Source organism: Alligator mississippiensis, chromosome 3, assembly GCF_030867095.1.
Source record: "Alligator mississippiensis isolate rAllMis1 chromosome 3, rAllMis1, whole genome shotgun sequence".
Classification (NCBI taxonomy): domain Eukaryota; kingdom Metazoa; phylum Chordata; order Crocodylia; family Alligatoridae; genus Alligator; species Alligator mississippiensis.
In genome coordinates this window covers 198354379-198372615 of record NC_081826.1, presented here as the reverse complement: position 1 = coordinate 198372615, position 18237 = coordinate 198354379, and the positions used below count along the sequence as shown (strand labels likewise).

General features: G+C 43.3%; 1 protein-coding gene across 4 annotated transcripts in view; it reads right to left on the bottom strand.

Moving 5' to 3' along the window:
• Positions 1-18237, bottom strand: part of PCSK5 (proprotein convertase subtilisin/kexin type 5) — a 374668-nt gene that overhangs the window by 135649 nt on the left and 220782 nt on the right. The window lies entirely within an intron of this gene.

Below are 18237 nucleotides of genomic sequence, written 5' to 3'. Positions count from 1 at the left end.
CTGCCCCGGGAGGTCAGCCTGTGAGCCCAGAGCTGCTCCAACCTAGCTCAACAAGCTGTGGAGGGGCTGGCTGGGGCACGAGCACAGGCGACTGGTAGGAGGGACATTGTGGGGCACGTGCCCCCTCCACCCCCCTGAGATTGACCCCTGACTTGGCACCACTCAGGATGAGAGAGTTTTTTTGCCATGCGGGCTGGCAGCGTGTTGGGGGAGGGTGGGGGCACTAAGCCATGGCACAGAAGTATAGGAGTGGATATGGAACTTTTGGGCAGTCCCTGGTCCCGCTCACAAATTCTGCTCCCCCACCAGACTCAGGAGGCACCAGTCACCCCTGGGCATGAAGGTGCTCCAGTGTGGAGCTACCCAGCAGGCAGCCCCTGCACTGAAGCACCCTCATATCCCAGCCATCCATGTCACTGTCTACATGTGTTCTGCTGTGGAGTAAAAAACTCTGCAGCAGGATAGTACTTGTAAATACTAGTTTATTAATTTAATCCAGCCTAATCGCCCTGCTTGTGTAGATGCCAAGACATTTACTGAGGAGCTAATCAGCAGGGATTCTGGTTTTCTCTGTTTAAAAATCACAAATTCTCTGATTTCAAAAAATGCCAATTCTCTTAGTAAAACCCCAAATCCACTTTTTTCCATTATTAAAATGAAACACCACTGTATATAGGTATAAGTTAAACACAATATTTTATTGATATATTTACAATCTTAAAGTAAGTTGGAAGCCTACAGTCGCTATAATAAAATACATTCTAAATACCTATACATTTTGCTGTTTAATATCGGGTTTTTTATCATGGAAAATCAGAGCTCCTCCTGCCCCCTTCACGCACCAGGATGCAGGTCCAGCTGTGGCAGTCCCCCCTCTCCCCCCACGACTTTGTGGTGCTGAGCAGCCCTGATATGCTGGTGCCCTGCCCATGCCATTGCCCTTCACTCCTGACCCACAGCCCCCACAGCCCTGCTGGTGCCTTTCACTCCCCACCCATAGTCCTCCACCCCTGCTGGCACCCCTTACTCCCCAATCTCAGCCCCCCACCCCTCCCAGATTGGGTCCCCAGCTGCCAGGGTAACAGGGCCACAGATCTGGGTCTGCAGTCCCTTGGCCCTCTGCCAGCATTGCCCAAGTCCTGGCTGCTGCCTGTGGGATGCATCCCCTGCTGTGGTGGAGCAGAACACAGAGTGTGGCTCCCCCTCTCCCATGGGCAGCACAGTAGAGTGGAGCCCATGCGGGGGGGGGGGGGGGGTGTGTGAATGCAGGCTGCCTGCTGAGGGCTCGGGGATCCCTGCCCTGCTGTCCTTCCCCTGGGGCACAGAGTGCTTCAGAAAGATTTCTGCTTCATGTGGGCCGATGGGGAGGGTGATGTTGGAGTATGCCCACTGCCTGACCTCTTCAAGTGTGCTCTGTATCCTCCCTGAATGCCTAGTTGGCTCTCTTGATCGGTGCATCAGTGCACAGGGGGACAAGAGTCCAGTCTACTTTGTAAATTAATGTACCTTAGGCTACTGAGAAGAAATAGATATTGTGCTGTGAGGCTAGGAAGAGATGTTGCATTTGTCCCTGGACAAGCTGTGCCTATGTTATTCTGCAACAGAAATATGCCAGGATTGGTATGTGCACACATCAGCCTTCTAATCAGGGTTTAGTAAGAAGCTAAATGCAATTCTGCTTCTCTGCCATTGATTCAGTAATGCAGTCCCAGAATAACTGTTCAGATACACATTGCAACATCCCAGGATAAACTGTTAGTATTTTTTTACCCCCTGAACCTTTCTAGGATTTATCCTGAGATGATAGATGCCTATGCTCGAATAACTGCACTTTGTCTTGGGATACATTGGTTTATCTCAGGACAAATACAATGTCTATTTATAGCCTGAGTTGATGAACTGCAACTGTGATCCACTGGTGCTAAGGGTTGCCAGAGTCGGTAATGATCTAGATTCACTTCTTCCCCCATGCACACGCATGTCATCTGGCTCATTACTTCCCATACAGCATCAAAGGGGTGCAGAGAGCCTTTTAGATGTACAGAAGGACAGCTTCTGGAAAACTGTCTCATGAAGTACAGAGAGCAAAACAAATATTGAATTTTGGCCAGTTGTTTTTAACTCCACTTATCATGGAAAAAATAACATTTCTAGTAGCTAAAGTCTATTTATTTATCCACAGAGCAGTTCCCCCATCTCCCAGCATAAAATCAGGGACAATCCAATAATAATTAAGTGGATATCCTTTCCAGCTCTTCCTCATTTTTTCTATGCAATTATCATTATCTCTTTATTTTGGCTCCAAACTCTCCTTTAGTTTTACAGGACAAGGTTTCTCTTGTTTGTGCCCAAACAGGATACAAATGTCATGCTACCTGCCAGCCCAGAATCTGAAGAGTGGAATCCATAATGAGGGCTTGTTTCTGAAGGCAGAATCATTAATAGCTATTAATTAACATTATATCCATTCCTCAGTACTATATCCTTCTTCAGGTTCTAGACTGATAGAAACAAAAAAGAACAAAAGAGCATGCAGAATGGCTTCTCATTTGATAATAGCCAGCACCTTTTTTATTAATTTTGTCCTGTATTCTTTCAAACCCCCAAAACTGTTTTTGAAAATATGCTGATAATGCATAATATTCACACTGGTACCTGCAATATACTACCAAAGTGAAACCAATGGGTGACACTGGTGACAACATGAGTTTAGTGTGCCTACAGCTCAGAATATGCAAGTGTTTCAAAACTAAACAGAAAGTACACCTATGGCATATCTAAAATTATCATGGTTCCAGTGAAGACCATTTATACCAGCTGAAAATCTCATTCCTACTCTCATTCAAAGCCAATGATATGTATCCAACCAAGTGGAACGTGCAGAATAATTGCCTGAAATGTTACTGTGTATAGCATGGTTCTGTATCCTTAGACGGTGCTTAGCAAGACTGGGAGAAATGAAACCACAGGATTTTTGTTTGGAGTTTTAGATTTGTTTCTCTGGACCATGGCATTGGATATATGCATAGAAACAAAACCCTCCCTGAAAATCAGATGAGGACATAGCCATCTGTACTGAAATGCTTAAAATATACTACTGTGCTAAGTATTTAACTGCATCTGAAATTTATTTCCACAGCTGTATTGGTGCTGTGCATATTTACCAGGCAGAGGTGCAAGTGTAAACTAGCCCGCCAGTCAAAGCAAACAGGAACACTATTACACCTGATTAGGAAATGTTGCAGTACTGCTTTTTACACAAACTTGCTCAATTTGACTGTGTTTCTTCTGATCCTGTCTTTTTGTATGCTGATGCCAGACTATTGTGCTGGCAACTTTGTACTTGACAACAGACATCTGTGTTTGCTTGGCAATAGAAAGCTTCCTCTTTCCACTCTCCTTACTTGCCTCTTGACTGTCTTTCTCATCTACAGGAATGTCTATATTACATAGGAATGCGGTCAATATTTAGAAAAAAGATTTCACAATATTTTAAACATGAGGAATTCCTAGGATCTTCAAATGTACCATCCTGCCTTTCTTAGTCATGTTAGAATTCCTTCCATGCCCCGGTGTTTCTGCAAGATGATATTTAGTTAGATCTTTCCCCTACTCTTTTCCTCCTTTGTAAACAATTTACAGTTCTAATGCTCTTCTTATTAGTTAGTGTGATTAACTGGAAAAAATGTTTTTGGTATGGCAGATTATAAACCCAATTTATTTAAAGGAAAAATTCAGGGATTGTGAAAATTCATCTTTTTGAGCATGATTACTTCAACTTTTTAAAGTTGTTACTCCAGGTAAAAACAGATGTTGGATTTCTCCCAAAACAAAGACTTTTATTCTGGGATCCTATAGACATACAAGCCCATCGTCTCACTTTAAGTACCTATGAAATATCTGTGAAGGACTGATATAGCTACAATTGTCCCAGGGAAAAAGTGTTAATTTGTGTTAGCTGCCATTCAAGCAGTATAACTGACTGTTGTCGCAATCTGTAACCCCCACATCAAAATCAGGGGGTACAAAAAGGGTACAAAGCCTAGTACAATAAGGCCTAGGATAAACCTGGCTTCTGTTTTTTTTTCCTTTGAAGGTGGTTTGGCAGCCTATGAGAGAGAGGTCACTTGCTTTAGGGTGAGTCTACGCTGCAGTCAGTGCCCAGTAACATTCTCAAGTAGCTTTCAGAGCTCATATTATTGAGGTCCCTGCTTGGGGTTAGACTGCTACTGGAACCTGAGCTAGCGAAGGCAGGGTTCACATAGGTCTATGGATGTATTTGCATCCACATTACAGAAGAACACCATGTCAGGTATCTAGGTTGTAGCCGTATTGTTCTAGTGGCAAAAGCAATCAGGACTCATGGTAGAGGTGATATCTTTTATTAGAAGAACACCATTGCATTTGCCAGCTTTGTGGAAAATTTCAGCAAAGTGATCAAGGAACTTGGTCTGGACTTTTATCCCTAGAAAAGTTACTTCTAGGGCAGAGTTGAGAGAGAACCAAAAACCTAATGTGTCCTTACCGGTTACCTGTTATTAGGACAGACACCCAGCATAGGTGGGTGCCTGTTATTAGGACATAGGCAGGCAAGGTTCTTTGAATAGATGTGATACTTTTATTAGACCAACTGAGTACAGTAAAAGCTCTGTTATCCGGCATCCCCCAGGAATGGGGGATGCTGGATAACAAAATAAGCCAGTTAATTGAGCGGCCCCAGCTGCTGCTTCTCCCGCCGCATCTGGGGCGTCCCTCCGCCCGTCCCGTGGCATTGCCATCCCTCCTGCCTCATCGCTGCCCATCCTGCGGCCCCTGCAGGACAGGGAGGCAGGCCCCGCACAGCCCTGCACAGCCTGTTATGCCCCCAGGCCTTGGGGGGCTCATCAGTGCAGGCTGCTTTGCCCCCGGCTGTGGGGGCTCAGAGAAACCGAAAGAGCTGTGGTGGGCACTTCCGGTTTCACTTTATCTTACAAGCCAGCATGCTGGTTAGTAGAGCATGCCAGTTTGTAAGATGCCAGATAGCGCAGCTTTTACTGTGGTTGGAAAAAATTTCTTGGCAATCTTTCGGGCCCAGACACCCTTTTTAGGCATGGGGAGTCTCTGCTGTTCTGAGACTCCAAGAAATGAAAGAAGCTAAAAGTGTGGCAGGATGTCAGTGAAAATGTAAGTAGGTGAAATTAGAAAGACAGAAGGTGAGGCAGAGAGATGAAGCAGTGTGTGGAGAGGGAGGGGTAAGAGAACAGGGGAAAAAAGGCTGAAGGGAGATAGTGCAGAGGTAGAGACAAGGTAGAAAAGAGGCTGTCAGGCAGGTACCTGGTGAATCAGATGTCAGGCAGATTGTAATGTGTCATAAAACCAATGTCTATATTGAGTTCGTGATTTTTTGTATCTAGTAGATTTATGAAGTGAAGCTCGTAGGTTTGTCTACGGAAGGTGTTTTGTAAGTTCCCTTTGAGGATTAGAACTGAGAGATCAGAGAGGGAGTAATTGTCCTGAGACAAGTGTACACTCACAGGTAGTTGGGTATTCTTGTCTTTGAAAGATTTTCAGTGTACGTTCATTCTGGCGCACAGTTGCTGTTTGGTTTCTCCAACATATTTTCCCTCAGGTGCACTGGATGAGATATTTGGTGCACTGGGTCAGATATATATATCATATTTCTGGAGGTTCAGCTGTAAGATCCAGGAATGGTGATGGGTCTATTGTGGGGTATAGTAATTGTGGGGGTATTGGAGATATGTTGGCAGGTTTTGCATTTCTTGTTCTGGCATGGTGTGGATCCATTTGTCAGTGTGGTTTGCGTCATAGGGAGTTTGCTTCTGGTGATAAGGTTAGTGAGGTTCAGTGCTTGTTTGAAGGCTAGGATGGGTGGTTCTGGAAAGATCTCTTTAAGAATAGGGTCTTCTTCTGGTATGGGTTGCAACTGTTTGAGGATTTTTTGTGTAGGTTCCAGGGAAAGGTGATTCATAACTAATGGTGTGTCATTTGTAGGGATTTTGTTTTTATACTGCGGTAAATCTTCACGTGGTATCTGGGTAGCTCTTTCTATCTCTCTGGAAGAGTTGGCTGAAGGCCCTTTTGAGATTAGTGAGGTGGTGGTCATGGGTAGTCTCCTCACTGCTAATATGGTAGTATCAGAGAGCTTGGCTGTATATTACAGCTTTCTTGGTGTGCTTAGGGTGATTACTGGTTGGCTATTACTCACACCTATGCAAGCTATAGTTTTTAAATTCACTGATGGGCATTTTATATTATATGCTTCCAAAAGACCAAAAACACCATTGCAAAATGCGAGAGTGTGTAAATTTTCTTTAAAAAAGAACAAGTCATTTTTGACTAATGCACACAAATGCATGTATCCCCTCACCTCACTCCCCCTCCCACACACACACTCATACATACTTATTTTCTTTATTAATATCAAATTTCCTTTTGGGCATGCATTTGGGGTTGTTTTCATGTTTTAAAGGCAGCCAGATCTAGTCATATTTATTTGATTAAAATGATGAATTATACTTTCAATGAGAATTTTTATAGAATCATAGAAAATTAGAGTTGGAAGGGACCTCAGGGGTATGTCCAGATGAGTCTGGCTGTGCCATATGTGGCACTGCAAACACATCTGCAGTGCCACATACCTTATAGTCCAATGTTCTCCGTGCTGCAAGGGCGCTCTGTCCATGTGTGTACTGCTCCATTTTTTTCCATGTTTTTTTTTTTTTTACCCTTGGATATCCAGGGGTCAAAAAAACCCGCAGGAAAAAAACCCAGAGCAGCGCGCACACAGACAGCATGCGCTGCTGAAAAGCAGAGCTGGGCTGCCTGGAGCTACGCTGTGGCTTCTGGTCCAGCTCTACACAGGAGGACTGTCATAGCTGCAGCTCCAGCAGGCCCCCAGGCCCCCAGGGGTAACTTGCCAAGTGCTACAGCATGCATGGCACAGGTGTTCCCCAGGGATAGAGTTACCATATGTCTGGGTTTTCCTGGAAATGTCCTCGTTTTTGAGCCCTTGGATCTTTGTCTGGGTGGGTTTTTTAAATCTGCCCAAATGTCTGGGATTTTGATCTCCTCTTGGGAGCAGGAGGAGGGCAATTGGAGGCAGCAGGGAGCACAGACATACCTGCCTGCAGCTGCAGCTGTGCACTCAGACCCGTGGTGCTCCCTGCTGTTTCCGATCACCCTCCCCCTGCTCCCAAGCTAAATCCCGGACATTTGGTCAGGGCAGGGGTGTCGGGGGACGGGGCTGTGATAGGGCAGGGGCAGTCAAGTGGAGTGGGGCCTGGCTCAGTGTGGCAGCCCCATCCCAGGGCTGGAGGTGCCACAAGCCTCTCCTCCTCTTCCCTTCAGCCCTTACTGGGGCCCAACACCCTCTACTGCTTCCTGGATGGATTGGAGCCATGATGCTCTAGCCTGGTGAGGACAGGGAAAGCTAGGGCCCTCCAGCAGGGCTGGAGGGGCAGAGGCTGCGGTTCAGGAGTGTGGGGCATGGGGGGGGGAAGGTGGGTTGGGAGCGCAGCGGGCTGTGGATCAGGAGTGAGGGCTACTATCAGGGGGCAGGGTACTGTAGTTTGGGGGTGAGGGGCACTGGCAGGTCTGGGGTGTGTGGGGCAGGAGTGAGGGGTAGCAGCAGGGCTGGAACGTGCTGTGGCTTGGCAGTGAGGGGTAACAGAATGGAACAGGGGCAGGGCACTGACAAGTCACCCCCCCGCCCCCCGCCGCATATCAGGGACCTGGAAATATGGTAATCCTACCCAGGGACAAGTAGCTGTGCAATAAGGTGTGCCGTTGCTACTCGTCTCCAGGGAACCAAATGTCCACACTTGTCTGGATGTGCCCCAGGAGGACATCTAGTCTAAACCCCTGGTCAAAGCGAGACCATCCCCAATTAGATCGTTCCAGCCAAGGCTGTGTAGAGCCAGGCCTTAAAAACCTCCAAGGATGGCGATTCCACCACCTCTCTAGATAGCCTGCTTCAGTGCTTCACTACGCTCCTAGTAAGAGAGTTTTTCCTAATACCGAACCTAAACTTCCCTTGCTTCAACTTGAGACCATTGCTCCTTGTAAGTGTTATCAAGCTGTATCTTGGAGGATTTTATTAAAGGTGAGATAAAGGAATAGAAACTGAAAATGATCTTGACTGAGCACTGTATTTCAGTAACAGAAAGGTAAATGACAATATTGGGATAAATAAGAAGATTAGTGGTAGCTAAGAAATAACAGAAATAACAGTAATAATTCTTTGCACTTAAACTACACCCATATCATTCAAGGATCTTTAAGTACAGCACCCACTAAATACTGTGCTAACAGACTGAGACAGGTCAACTGAGTTGAAGAAGTTAAGCAACTGGCCAAATTCACAAAAATGTCACTGGCAGTATTAGGAGTAGAATACTATAAAGGTTGAAATCCTGGATGCACTTGAGTTAAGGACAAAACGGCCATTGGTGTCCAATGCACAAGATTTTTACACTAAGAACCCTGAAACCATGAAGAACATACTTACATTAATGGCAGAGTATTTGCTAATTTAGGAATTACTGAACATAGGAAGTACATATCAATGATAAAAAGGACTATTAGAAGAAAAAGAACAGAGCGATACACACAAACCTATACACCTAATATTTATGCATATAATTACCAGAAGGGTATGTGCAAGTGACTAATGAGGCAATATATTAACCAGTTACTTGTAGAATTTCCACTTTTGCAGTGCAGTTGTTATAAATGTTCATGTAGATGTAGACCATGTTATCAGCATACAGCTGAAAGCATCTCTTTTTTAAACACATGACCTTCAAAGTCTTAAAAAAAAGCCTGGGGCCCAGTTGTGCAGTTCCACCATAATCCATTCTCACACCTGTTTTAATTCAATTACACTGATTTAATTTACCAAGAATAGTTATTGCTACAAATTGGACGCCTGACATTTTCTGTTTTGTGGCAGTTTGAGTTTGTCTTTTTTTCCCCCCTCAAGGCTTTTGAGAAATGGTTGAGTCAGGATATGCCAAAACATCTAGGTGACATTATTTTTGTCAGGCCAGTTAGCAATGTTTATAACATAGATTCTTGAAAGCTCTGTGTGTACAGTATAGAGTGTGGAATGGCTTTCACCGCTGTAAGCTCTCTAGGGAAAGAACTGCCTTTTTTATTCATTCTCTGCACAGTACAAAGGAACCCTTATTCTTTAATAAAGTTCAAGGTGTTAATGTAATACAAATGAAAAATAAATGTAAGGTCTGGTTTACAGACTTACTGCTGCTTTACTCCAGTTTGAGGCCAATATAAGTCCACTGAAATAATGGAGGTGTAAAACTGGAGTATCAGGATGATTAAACCAGGCTCATAATATTTGAATGCTATAACTGAAGGGGAAGTATAGAACGCACAAGATAACATGGTCAGTCTACTTTTCTTGATATGTCCAGGCATTAACCTCCCCTCAGGCTGCTCTACTTCAGCTCTCCGACCAAAGTCCCGGGTCAGGAAGGAACACAGTGTTTCAAGGCAATGGCATGAGAAGTTTTGACAGTGATGGATTTCAAGTTGGGAGGAGGAAGGGGACTCCTCTCCTGGCCCTTTCCAGACAGCCCTTCTTTTACTCTATCTGAAGCTCCCTAACTATGCTCCTGCTCTCAGAAGGAGCCAGAACCATTTTAATTAAAAAAGGCAATACTAAGAGGCATCTCAGTTTATTTGAAGTAAAAAAAAAAAAAAAAAATCACAGAAATTCCTATGAGCTTTTGGGCTTTGAAAACCTACAAAGGATCTCTTCTTATTATCCATTCTCTCTCCCTACTGTCAACTGACGATTTCTTAGTTCTTGCACAGTTATACAGTTCAGAAAGCAGATAATTTGCTTAATCTGATTTTAAATCATAGAAAAATATGGCTAGAAGGGACCTCATGGGGCAACCCTCTGATCAAGGCAGGATTGTCCCTGACAAAACCATCCTTGTCAAAAGGCTGTTTACTAATGAAAAAGCTTTTACTAATATAAGCTTCCAAGAATGGCGATTCCACAACTTCTCTGGGTAGCCTATTTCAGTGCTTATCCAGCCAGAGAGTGAGAAAGTTCTTTCTAATATCCAACCTAACTTGCTATTTGTCCTGTGGCTACAGAGAAGAGTCTCTCTCCTTCCCCTATACAACCACCCTTTGGGTAGCTGAAAACTGTTATCAAATCCTGTCTCAAGTCTTCTTTTGTCCAAACTAAATAACCCTAGTTCTTTCAGCCTTTCCTCACAAGTCATGTTTCCTGGGCCTCTAGTCACTTTTGTAAATCTCTGCTTGACTCTTTCTAATTTATTCACATCTTTCTTGAAACAATGAACCCAAAACTGTAAACAATAAGTAAGGCCTTACCAGTACTAAATAAAGCAGTAGAATCACCTGCTTTAATTTGCAACTGATGTTCCTATTAATATAGTCCAGTACAGCCTTTTTTGCAACAAGATCAGACTCTTGGTGAATCTTCGGCGTAAGATGCACCCCCAAGTCCCTTTCTGAAGAACTGCAGCAGAGCCAGTCATTCCTAGTCTGTATCTGTGCATGTGATTGTTCTGTCCCAAATGCAGAACTTTGCACTTGTCCTTACTGAATTTCATTTAATTAATTTTGAACCATCTTTCAAAGTCATTCTGAATCCTAGCCTTACCCTGCACAGTGTCTGCAATTCACACAACTTGGTATTATGTGCACTCGATCCCACCTTTGAGACTGTTAATGAAGATAGTTGTTAAACAATACCAAACCCAGGACAGAGCCCTGGGAAACCCCTTTCAGTGCTTCCTCCAAACTAGACACTGAGCCATTGATGGCTGTTAGTCGAGTAGGATGATCCAACCAGTGAGGTACCCATCTTACATCTTTTGTCTAGACTATATTTCCTCAGCTTACTAATGAGAATATAATGGGAGACAGTGCATTGAACAGGTCCTGATATAATTTTACTATTATGTTGAAAATTATTATTCAGAGTTGTCAGCTGAGGGAAATAAATCAGCCATCTTGAAAGGTTGCAGTAACTGAAATCATTCACGGGCATCACTTAAATCTCAGCTCTCAAACATCCAAGAGTTATGCTTCATATTTCTAATTATTTACATCCTTTCTCTACTGCTCTACATGTTCTGCAATAATAACTGTATAACTTCAGATAAATGAAATGATAAAGGTGCCTGTGTCACCCCTGTGACTGCTGTGATATTTAAACACAATTGTGACATTTCTGAAAGGGCACTATTATCATTGGACACTCTTCTCTTCCCAAGCTGCTCACCTAGACCGCATACTTTGCCAGTGTGATTCTTTAGGTAGGTGCCTACATCTCTCCTTCTCATAGACAGTATCCCACTCACAGGATCCTTATTTTAGCCACTTTGTCTGTTTCTCCTAGTGCCCTCAGAACAACGCCAAACCCTGGTGCTTTAAGCAAAGGTTACAAAATGAGAGCTCTGAGATAAAATTACCCAGATTAAACAATACAGTAACAATGCTGAAGCTCTGGCTTCTGTTTGGCTCTTGTTGGAAAATGTACATTCTGATTGTTATTTCTGCCCCTTGACAAATATAATGCAAATAGTATTAGCAGAGTGGGACATGAGAGGAATTTGAATGGGAACTCCATGGTCCTCCGTTTTGTTTCCCTAAACTTTTTGGTCTAGTCCAGTGGTTCTCAACCTTTTTTGTACCAGGACCCATTTGTAAACATCAATAACCAGTCCTGACCCAGTGCCCTTCATTCCTGCCCCCAACCCCCAGGCCCCAGCACCCAGTGTGTGAGGTAGGGGGTGGGTGTGTGGGGCACGGAGGGCCCCAAGCAGCCTCTTGCAGGCTGGAACTCTGTTAGCCTGCAAGAGAAAAGCCATGGTTTCCCAAGCTCCCTTAAAGGAGAATCCATTTCTAAAGTTTGTTCACAGCCCTTTCATATATTTTTGCAACTCACTTTTGAGTCATGGCCCACAGGTTGAGAAATGCTGGTCTAGACCATGCTCAGCTACAGGCTTTTTTATGCTGATCTGATGCTGTAAAGGGACAGTATTGCTTGCAGAGCCCATACCTAACTTAAAGAGGTTTATTTGGCATATGGTGCTGTTGAAATTGTTCAGTAGCAGCCCCTGTGTCAATGAGGAATGGAGGAACAAGGTGTGACCAAACAGCACTAAACTTTGGGTTTATTCAGTCTCTTTGAAATGAAGATATTGTTGCTCAGATGCTGCTGTTGGTCCTTGATTCCATATTTGAATACTTACCTTTCAGAGCAGTTTTAACTGACCTGTTACCCAAATACAAAGTACTGTCTTCTACTCTTTCTAAATTTTCCCTCTGATCTGCATGCAGTGTGTGTGTCCAGATGAGCGTGCAAGAGTGTTTTGCCAGGGAGAAACAGCAGTAGCATATAGTTGTGCCACTGCTACTTGTCCCTGGGGAACACCTGTGCATGCACCCTCTGGCACCCAGCAAGTTGCCCCAGGTGAGGTAGAGGAGGCAGGCATCAGCACCTGGGATGGTCCCAGCAGCCCTACCTGGGATACTGGGGGCCTCCCAGGGCTCCAGTGGTGGTGATCTTGTATGTGGAGCCTGGCTGGCAGCTGGAGCATGGCTTGGGCTGGCCAGGCTCCAATTTGAGACAGTGCACACTGCCTCCATGTGTGCCACCTCACTTTTTTCAGGTGTGGGTTTTTTTGACACTGGGTTCTTCCGATGTGAAAAAACCCACCATGCTGCAAATTAGCAGTGCAGCAAACACCTGCATGTGTGGTGCATGTGGTTTGTGATGCCCCGTCCCCATCTCCAGCAGCGCATACTGCATATGCACGCTTGTCTGGATGTGCCCAGTGAGAACATTCATGGTAATACAGCAGTTTACATATTCAACAGCTTACACCACTGAGCGTTGGCTTCCATTTCTAATGATGTCTATCAAAATACATCAACTGACATCAGTGGGGCAGGATTAGGGCTTGTGTGCTTTGACATTGTTTTACAAACCACAGTTGGGGGTACAAAAATCTCCATATTACTTGTAGTTTCCATAGGAAGTGGAGGCCAGTTTCTACAGGGCTCCATGTGCTGTAGAGATGATCAAACAATGGAAATGCACTGTTAAATGTTTGATGACAGTCCCCTGTATTTTTAATGGAAATTTGATTTTGCTCTAGGGCAGGGGTTGTGTGCAGGTGGGCAAGGATGGAGCACCACCACACACCATCCTGCGCTGCTGCGCACCCGCCTGTCCAGACGCAGGGGAAGCTTGCACACGGCGGCTGCTGCCACTTCACATTCAGCCGCACCCCCTTCTCTCCCCCCCCCGCTCCCCCCATATCTGACTGCACGTCCCTTCCCCCACCACTTAAGAGTCTGGCCATGTACCACCCCTCCCTTCGTTCGGCGGCTGGGGGTACACTGCCCTGCGTCTGGCCGCTGGGGGGTACAATGATCCAAAAAGGCTGAAAACCTCTAGGGAAAAGAGTTCCTCATTTCTAATGCTGTGTATAATACAGCACACAGTTGGAGTTACAGTAGCATGTAAAAACTTTTTCAGAAATTTCAGTTTTTCCTAAAATTAATATGTTTTATTCTGTTTTTTAGGGTTTTAACGAGTCTTTGCTAATGCCGTACTCTTCTATCACTTCATTGTGAACTTTTACTCTTGATAAGACACTTGAAAGAATGTGAAACCTTTCCATAGCACTTTACTGTAGTAGATAAGATCAATAGTTTTGATACTTTTAAGTGAAGAAAAGTGTGCTCTAGTCTAATCTAGAGTATGTGTCTGCATTAATTAAAAAATAAACCATTTGAGGTAGGATAACAAGTAGAATCTAGTTATGCAGAGCTTGATATTGTCTTCCTTTTTATAATCATCATAGATGCATTGTAGCCACATCAGATCTGTTTGTGACCTTGAATGCCGGTAAAACAAATTTTCAAAACTATTTTTGAGGCTGCTTGTTGATATACCAAAATGTAAAGATACCGGTTGGTTGACAATGAAATAATATAAAGCTTAAAAAGGACTCATTGCCATCCTGGGGGTTCATTCATTTGATGTGTATTTAATGAGTCTTGTTTACTTGCCAGAAAGAAGAGGGAGTAAAAAATGTGTCACTACAGTTGTAAAGCATAGGACAGCTTGTGCGCTTTTCATTAATTAATCTTTTTCATTAATATAAAGAACAAAACAGAGATGTTGTAGCCAATAACTACATTTACAAGCTCCTTCGATCTGTTTCCCAACAGACGAATAGTACAGGTCGTTGTGATGAGGGACAGTGTTGCCATGCAGCCCAGCAAAACGGTCCACTGAAAAGGCATGCTGACCCACTTTCAAGTACCAGCTTTTGCCGACCCTTTGTTGAGTGAGAGGTTCTTCCAAGTTTTTGTTGTTTTCACCCTTTCAATTCCCATTTCTAAAGAAGCAAGCCTCTCTCATTAGTCCCCTCCCCTCTTCTAGCATTCATGGAAGAAAGGCAGATTGTTTTTTGTGCTTCATTTTGCTTTAGTCAGTTATAAAAAACCTTTTCCCCCTTGTTATGAACATGCCTTGGAAGAAATATGGGTCTTGCCATCAACAAAATTAGGATACAATTCCACAAGGAACTCAGCCTGATCAGAGTAATTCATCTATGAAAAACTGTACTTTAATTGTTACTCTTGGCAGCAGGGAAGGATAATAGTGAAATATTATACTAAATATTGCCACGTGCAATAGTAAAATACTGTTTTATTCTTGCCAACAGTGGTGTGCAAGCACCCCTTTGAGTTCAGGTTTGGATGTTATGATTTAATCTAAATCTTTTGCCTCTCCTCCTTCCAAAACCAACAGAGGTTTAAAGAGAGCTGGATTTTTATTGGAACCATTTGCTCAGACTAAGTTGCCAACATAATTTAGTTAAAACTAGTGCTTTTATTTGGGTTAAAGTTGATTCCTTAGCTCCACAGAGGTCAAGATACTTAGTTTGTCTTCCTTCTTTTCAATTCTATCATGAAGTCTACAGCAGAGTTTTGCCAGGTCAAACTGTATTTCCTGACTCCCAGTCTTCACAGTCAACCTTGTCCACATTCATGATTTTATAAAAGAGGGGGAGAAAGCCCCTTTACCTCTCTGATCCTTTTACATCTGTAAATACTTGCTATCATAAATGAGGCATGGCACATACATGGCTCTTAGAGGGTAGGAGGTTAAGCCAGATACAGAATTATTATAAATACACGAACTCCACTAGTGCTGCTGATTATGCTACTGGTGCTACCTAGTCTACCATGCGTTTGTGGAATTTTTAATTTCCTAATGAGTGACAGCTGCTGTAAAACACATCCTAGTGTGGACACTGGGTGTGTCTACACTTGTGCCTGGTTGCACAGTTGTTACTGAAGCTAACTTAAGCTGTGGTGTTCACGTGGTGTAAAATAAAGTCAGTTCTAGCTAATTTCCAGAATTCTATCCTTCGTATTTTCTCACCTGTTTCTCAAGGGAAGCAATAACACTGTTACACTGGGTGCATCTACACAAGACACAATGTTGCCGTAGCGATGAGCTGCAGCTATAGTTTGTCGTTACAGCAATGTACAGTCAGCAGGCACAAACCACGACACCGCCACTACTGCGCAGTAGCAATGAGTTGTTAATACACAGTCATTTAGTACTTGCTTTAGCACTGCATGGGTCATTTTCAACCCTACTGCACTGTATTAATAAGCTATGGTACAGTACCTCGTTGCTACTGTGCAGTAGCAGTGGTATCACGGTTTGTGCCTGCCGACACTCGTGTAGACATGTCCAGTACAACAGTGTGATTGGTTCCCTTCAGAAACAGGTGAGAAAATGCAAAGGATAGAATTATGGAAATTAGCTAGAACTGCAAAGCTTTATTTTACACGACGTGAAAACCATAGCTTCAGATAGCTGCCCAGTGATAAGATATCATTACCTTTTTCCTGCCAATATACTTTTAATCCCACTGTACTGGCATCATCCTCAAGGAAATATCATTAAGGAAATTATTTTCCTCACACTTTCTATTTTTGCCTGTACAAGCATCCTCATACATCTGTCTTTCTCTCTCTTCATAAGAATTGTAAAGGAGACTAAACAGGACCCCTAAAATCATTTTAATTTCTGAGGGGCCTCGAAGCTAAATCTGTGTGTCCAAAGTCATCTTTTATAGTTCAGTTCTGGTTTGGATTCAAGAATAAAATTTCTATTTCTAATTCACTTTCAGAAATGTCACAGAGCTGTTTCTTATACATTTTTCTAAGATATTATATTCTTTATATAGTAGAGTCCTATGACTGAAGTGGAATGGGTTAAAGCTATGGGCCAGATTCAGGGCTGAATCAAGATGAGAATCTGTGTTCAGATTTAGTGGCTCTAATATTTTATGAACTGTACTCAGGAGGTTTTGACACGCATTTCAGGAAAATGGTCATCTTCCAACAGGGTTGTAATCCTGGGAACAAACCTCATGAGAAAGGAGCCAGAAACATGTCATTCTGTTTCTGACTCCTACCCAGTATTACAGCCATAATATTATCTTTCATTGAAAAGTATTGCAAACTACCTCAAATGCAAATTACCTTGAAATTCAAAGGTATTTTATTTCAAGGACCAATTTTAGCTGATCTCTAAAACAGAACATAGTCTCCTTTCATGATCATAGAACTGCTTGCCAATGACAAATCTTAGTCAAACACAGTAAAATATTTGATGAGAGGTTTTAAACAATGGTCCATTTTTAGCTAAATTTTGAAAAATGTTTACATTGCAGTTAATTGATAAATGGAATTTCTTTCCTATGCAAAATTATAATATCTCAAAACTTGCTGTCCTTCCAAATCAGAGGAAAAAAGCTCAATATCAAACGTTGGATATTTAGAAAGAATCAAAGTTCAGAAATATTTCATTTGAGAAATGTCAAGTGTTTTGCTTTACTATTTTTGGTCCCAATCCTCAGCATTCTCAAACCAAAATATTTTGCTTTAACTTTTGCCAAAATTAACTATTATGGCCTCTTCACCAGGTTATACCAGTAACTGATCTGTGCCTTGGAAATCTACATACACCAAGTTAAGTCAGCTTTCTGTCTACCCTCTTTGGGGTTGACTAGGAACTACCCCATAATATTCACAAGCTTTCATTTTCTCAGTTATTTCATATCCTGATCCTTTAAGGATAAGGAACATTGTTATTTTGTTAGTGGAAAGCCAATTAAGATGTACAAGGCATAGGTGCCGAAAAAAGTATTTGAGGGTCTTGTTTAGCCAGGATAGACTTCTATCCCTGCTCTAGGTGGGGGTGGAGGGTGAGAAATGGGTTGGTGGCAGGTAGGAATATGAAGTGTGGAGGTACAGAGTTAATGGTATGGGTGTAGGTAATGAAATGGGAGATGGAAAGGAAATGGGAGCGGGGGAAGTGTGTTGAAAAGAAGGAAGTCAGCCACTAAAGGACAAAATAAAAACAAGTTAAAAAAAGAATATAAAGAAGAAGTGAAGTAAAGAAGGTTTCATGTTTTAAGAAATTATGATTTAGGATCTTGGATTGGGGTGTGGGGGGTGCTGATCATGCTTGCTGGGGTGACTGGAAGGTGGGAATGGTAGGAGAAGCTGCTTTTGGAGGAGCTACTGCCCCTGCCCCAGGAAGGAAGCCCCAGCTCATGAGGACCTGACTGGCCCCCTACCTTGTTCCCCTCCTCACCCCGCCCCCAACTCTTGACTCCACTCCAGGGCCCATTTGTGCCCTGTGACTTGGCTACCTGGCATGAGCTCTGTAGGCTATTTGTATGGGGTTGTACCCCTGCGGGTAGGAAGGTCATAACCCTGGGAATGAAAGGGGGAGTTGTCTTGGTGCCAGAGCTGCCCCCTGGGCAGTAGAATTCAGGGACTGGAAAGTTTGTCCACATCAAACAGGAGGGTGGGGGAGGGACAGTACTGCATCCTGGGATACTCAAGGACTGAAACTTGGCTATCTCATGTGTGGGGAGTGGCCACAGTTATGAACTGGGTAACACAGAAGAGAGAGAACTGCCTTGGAGTGGCATAACTTTAAGCTGCCTAAAGGACACTTTAAGCTGAACCTTTAAGGCAACTTTAAGCTGCCTAAAGGACACTTAAAACTACAGTTTCAGGTGCTAAATGTGTGGACAATCCAGGGGTTACGAGGTCCAGGAGCTGCTGAAAATTAATATGCAATAAGGCCCTAAAATGATCTCTCTCAAATACAAAAAAAATCAT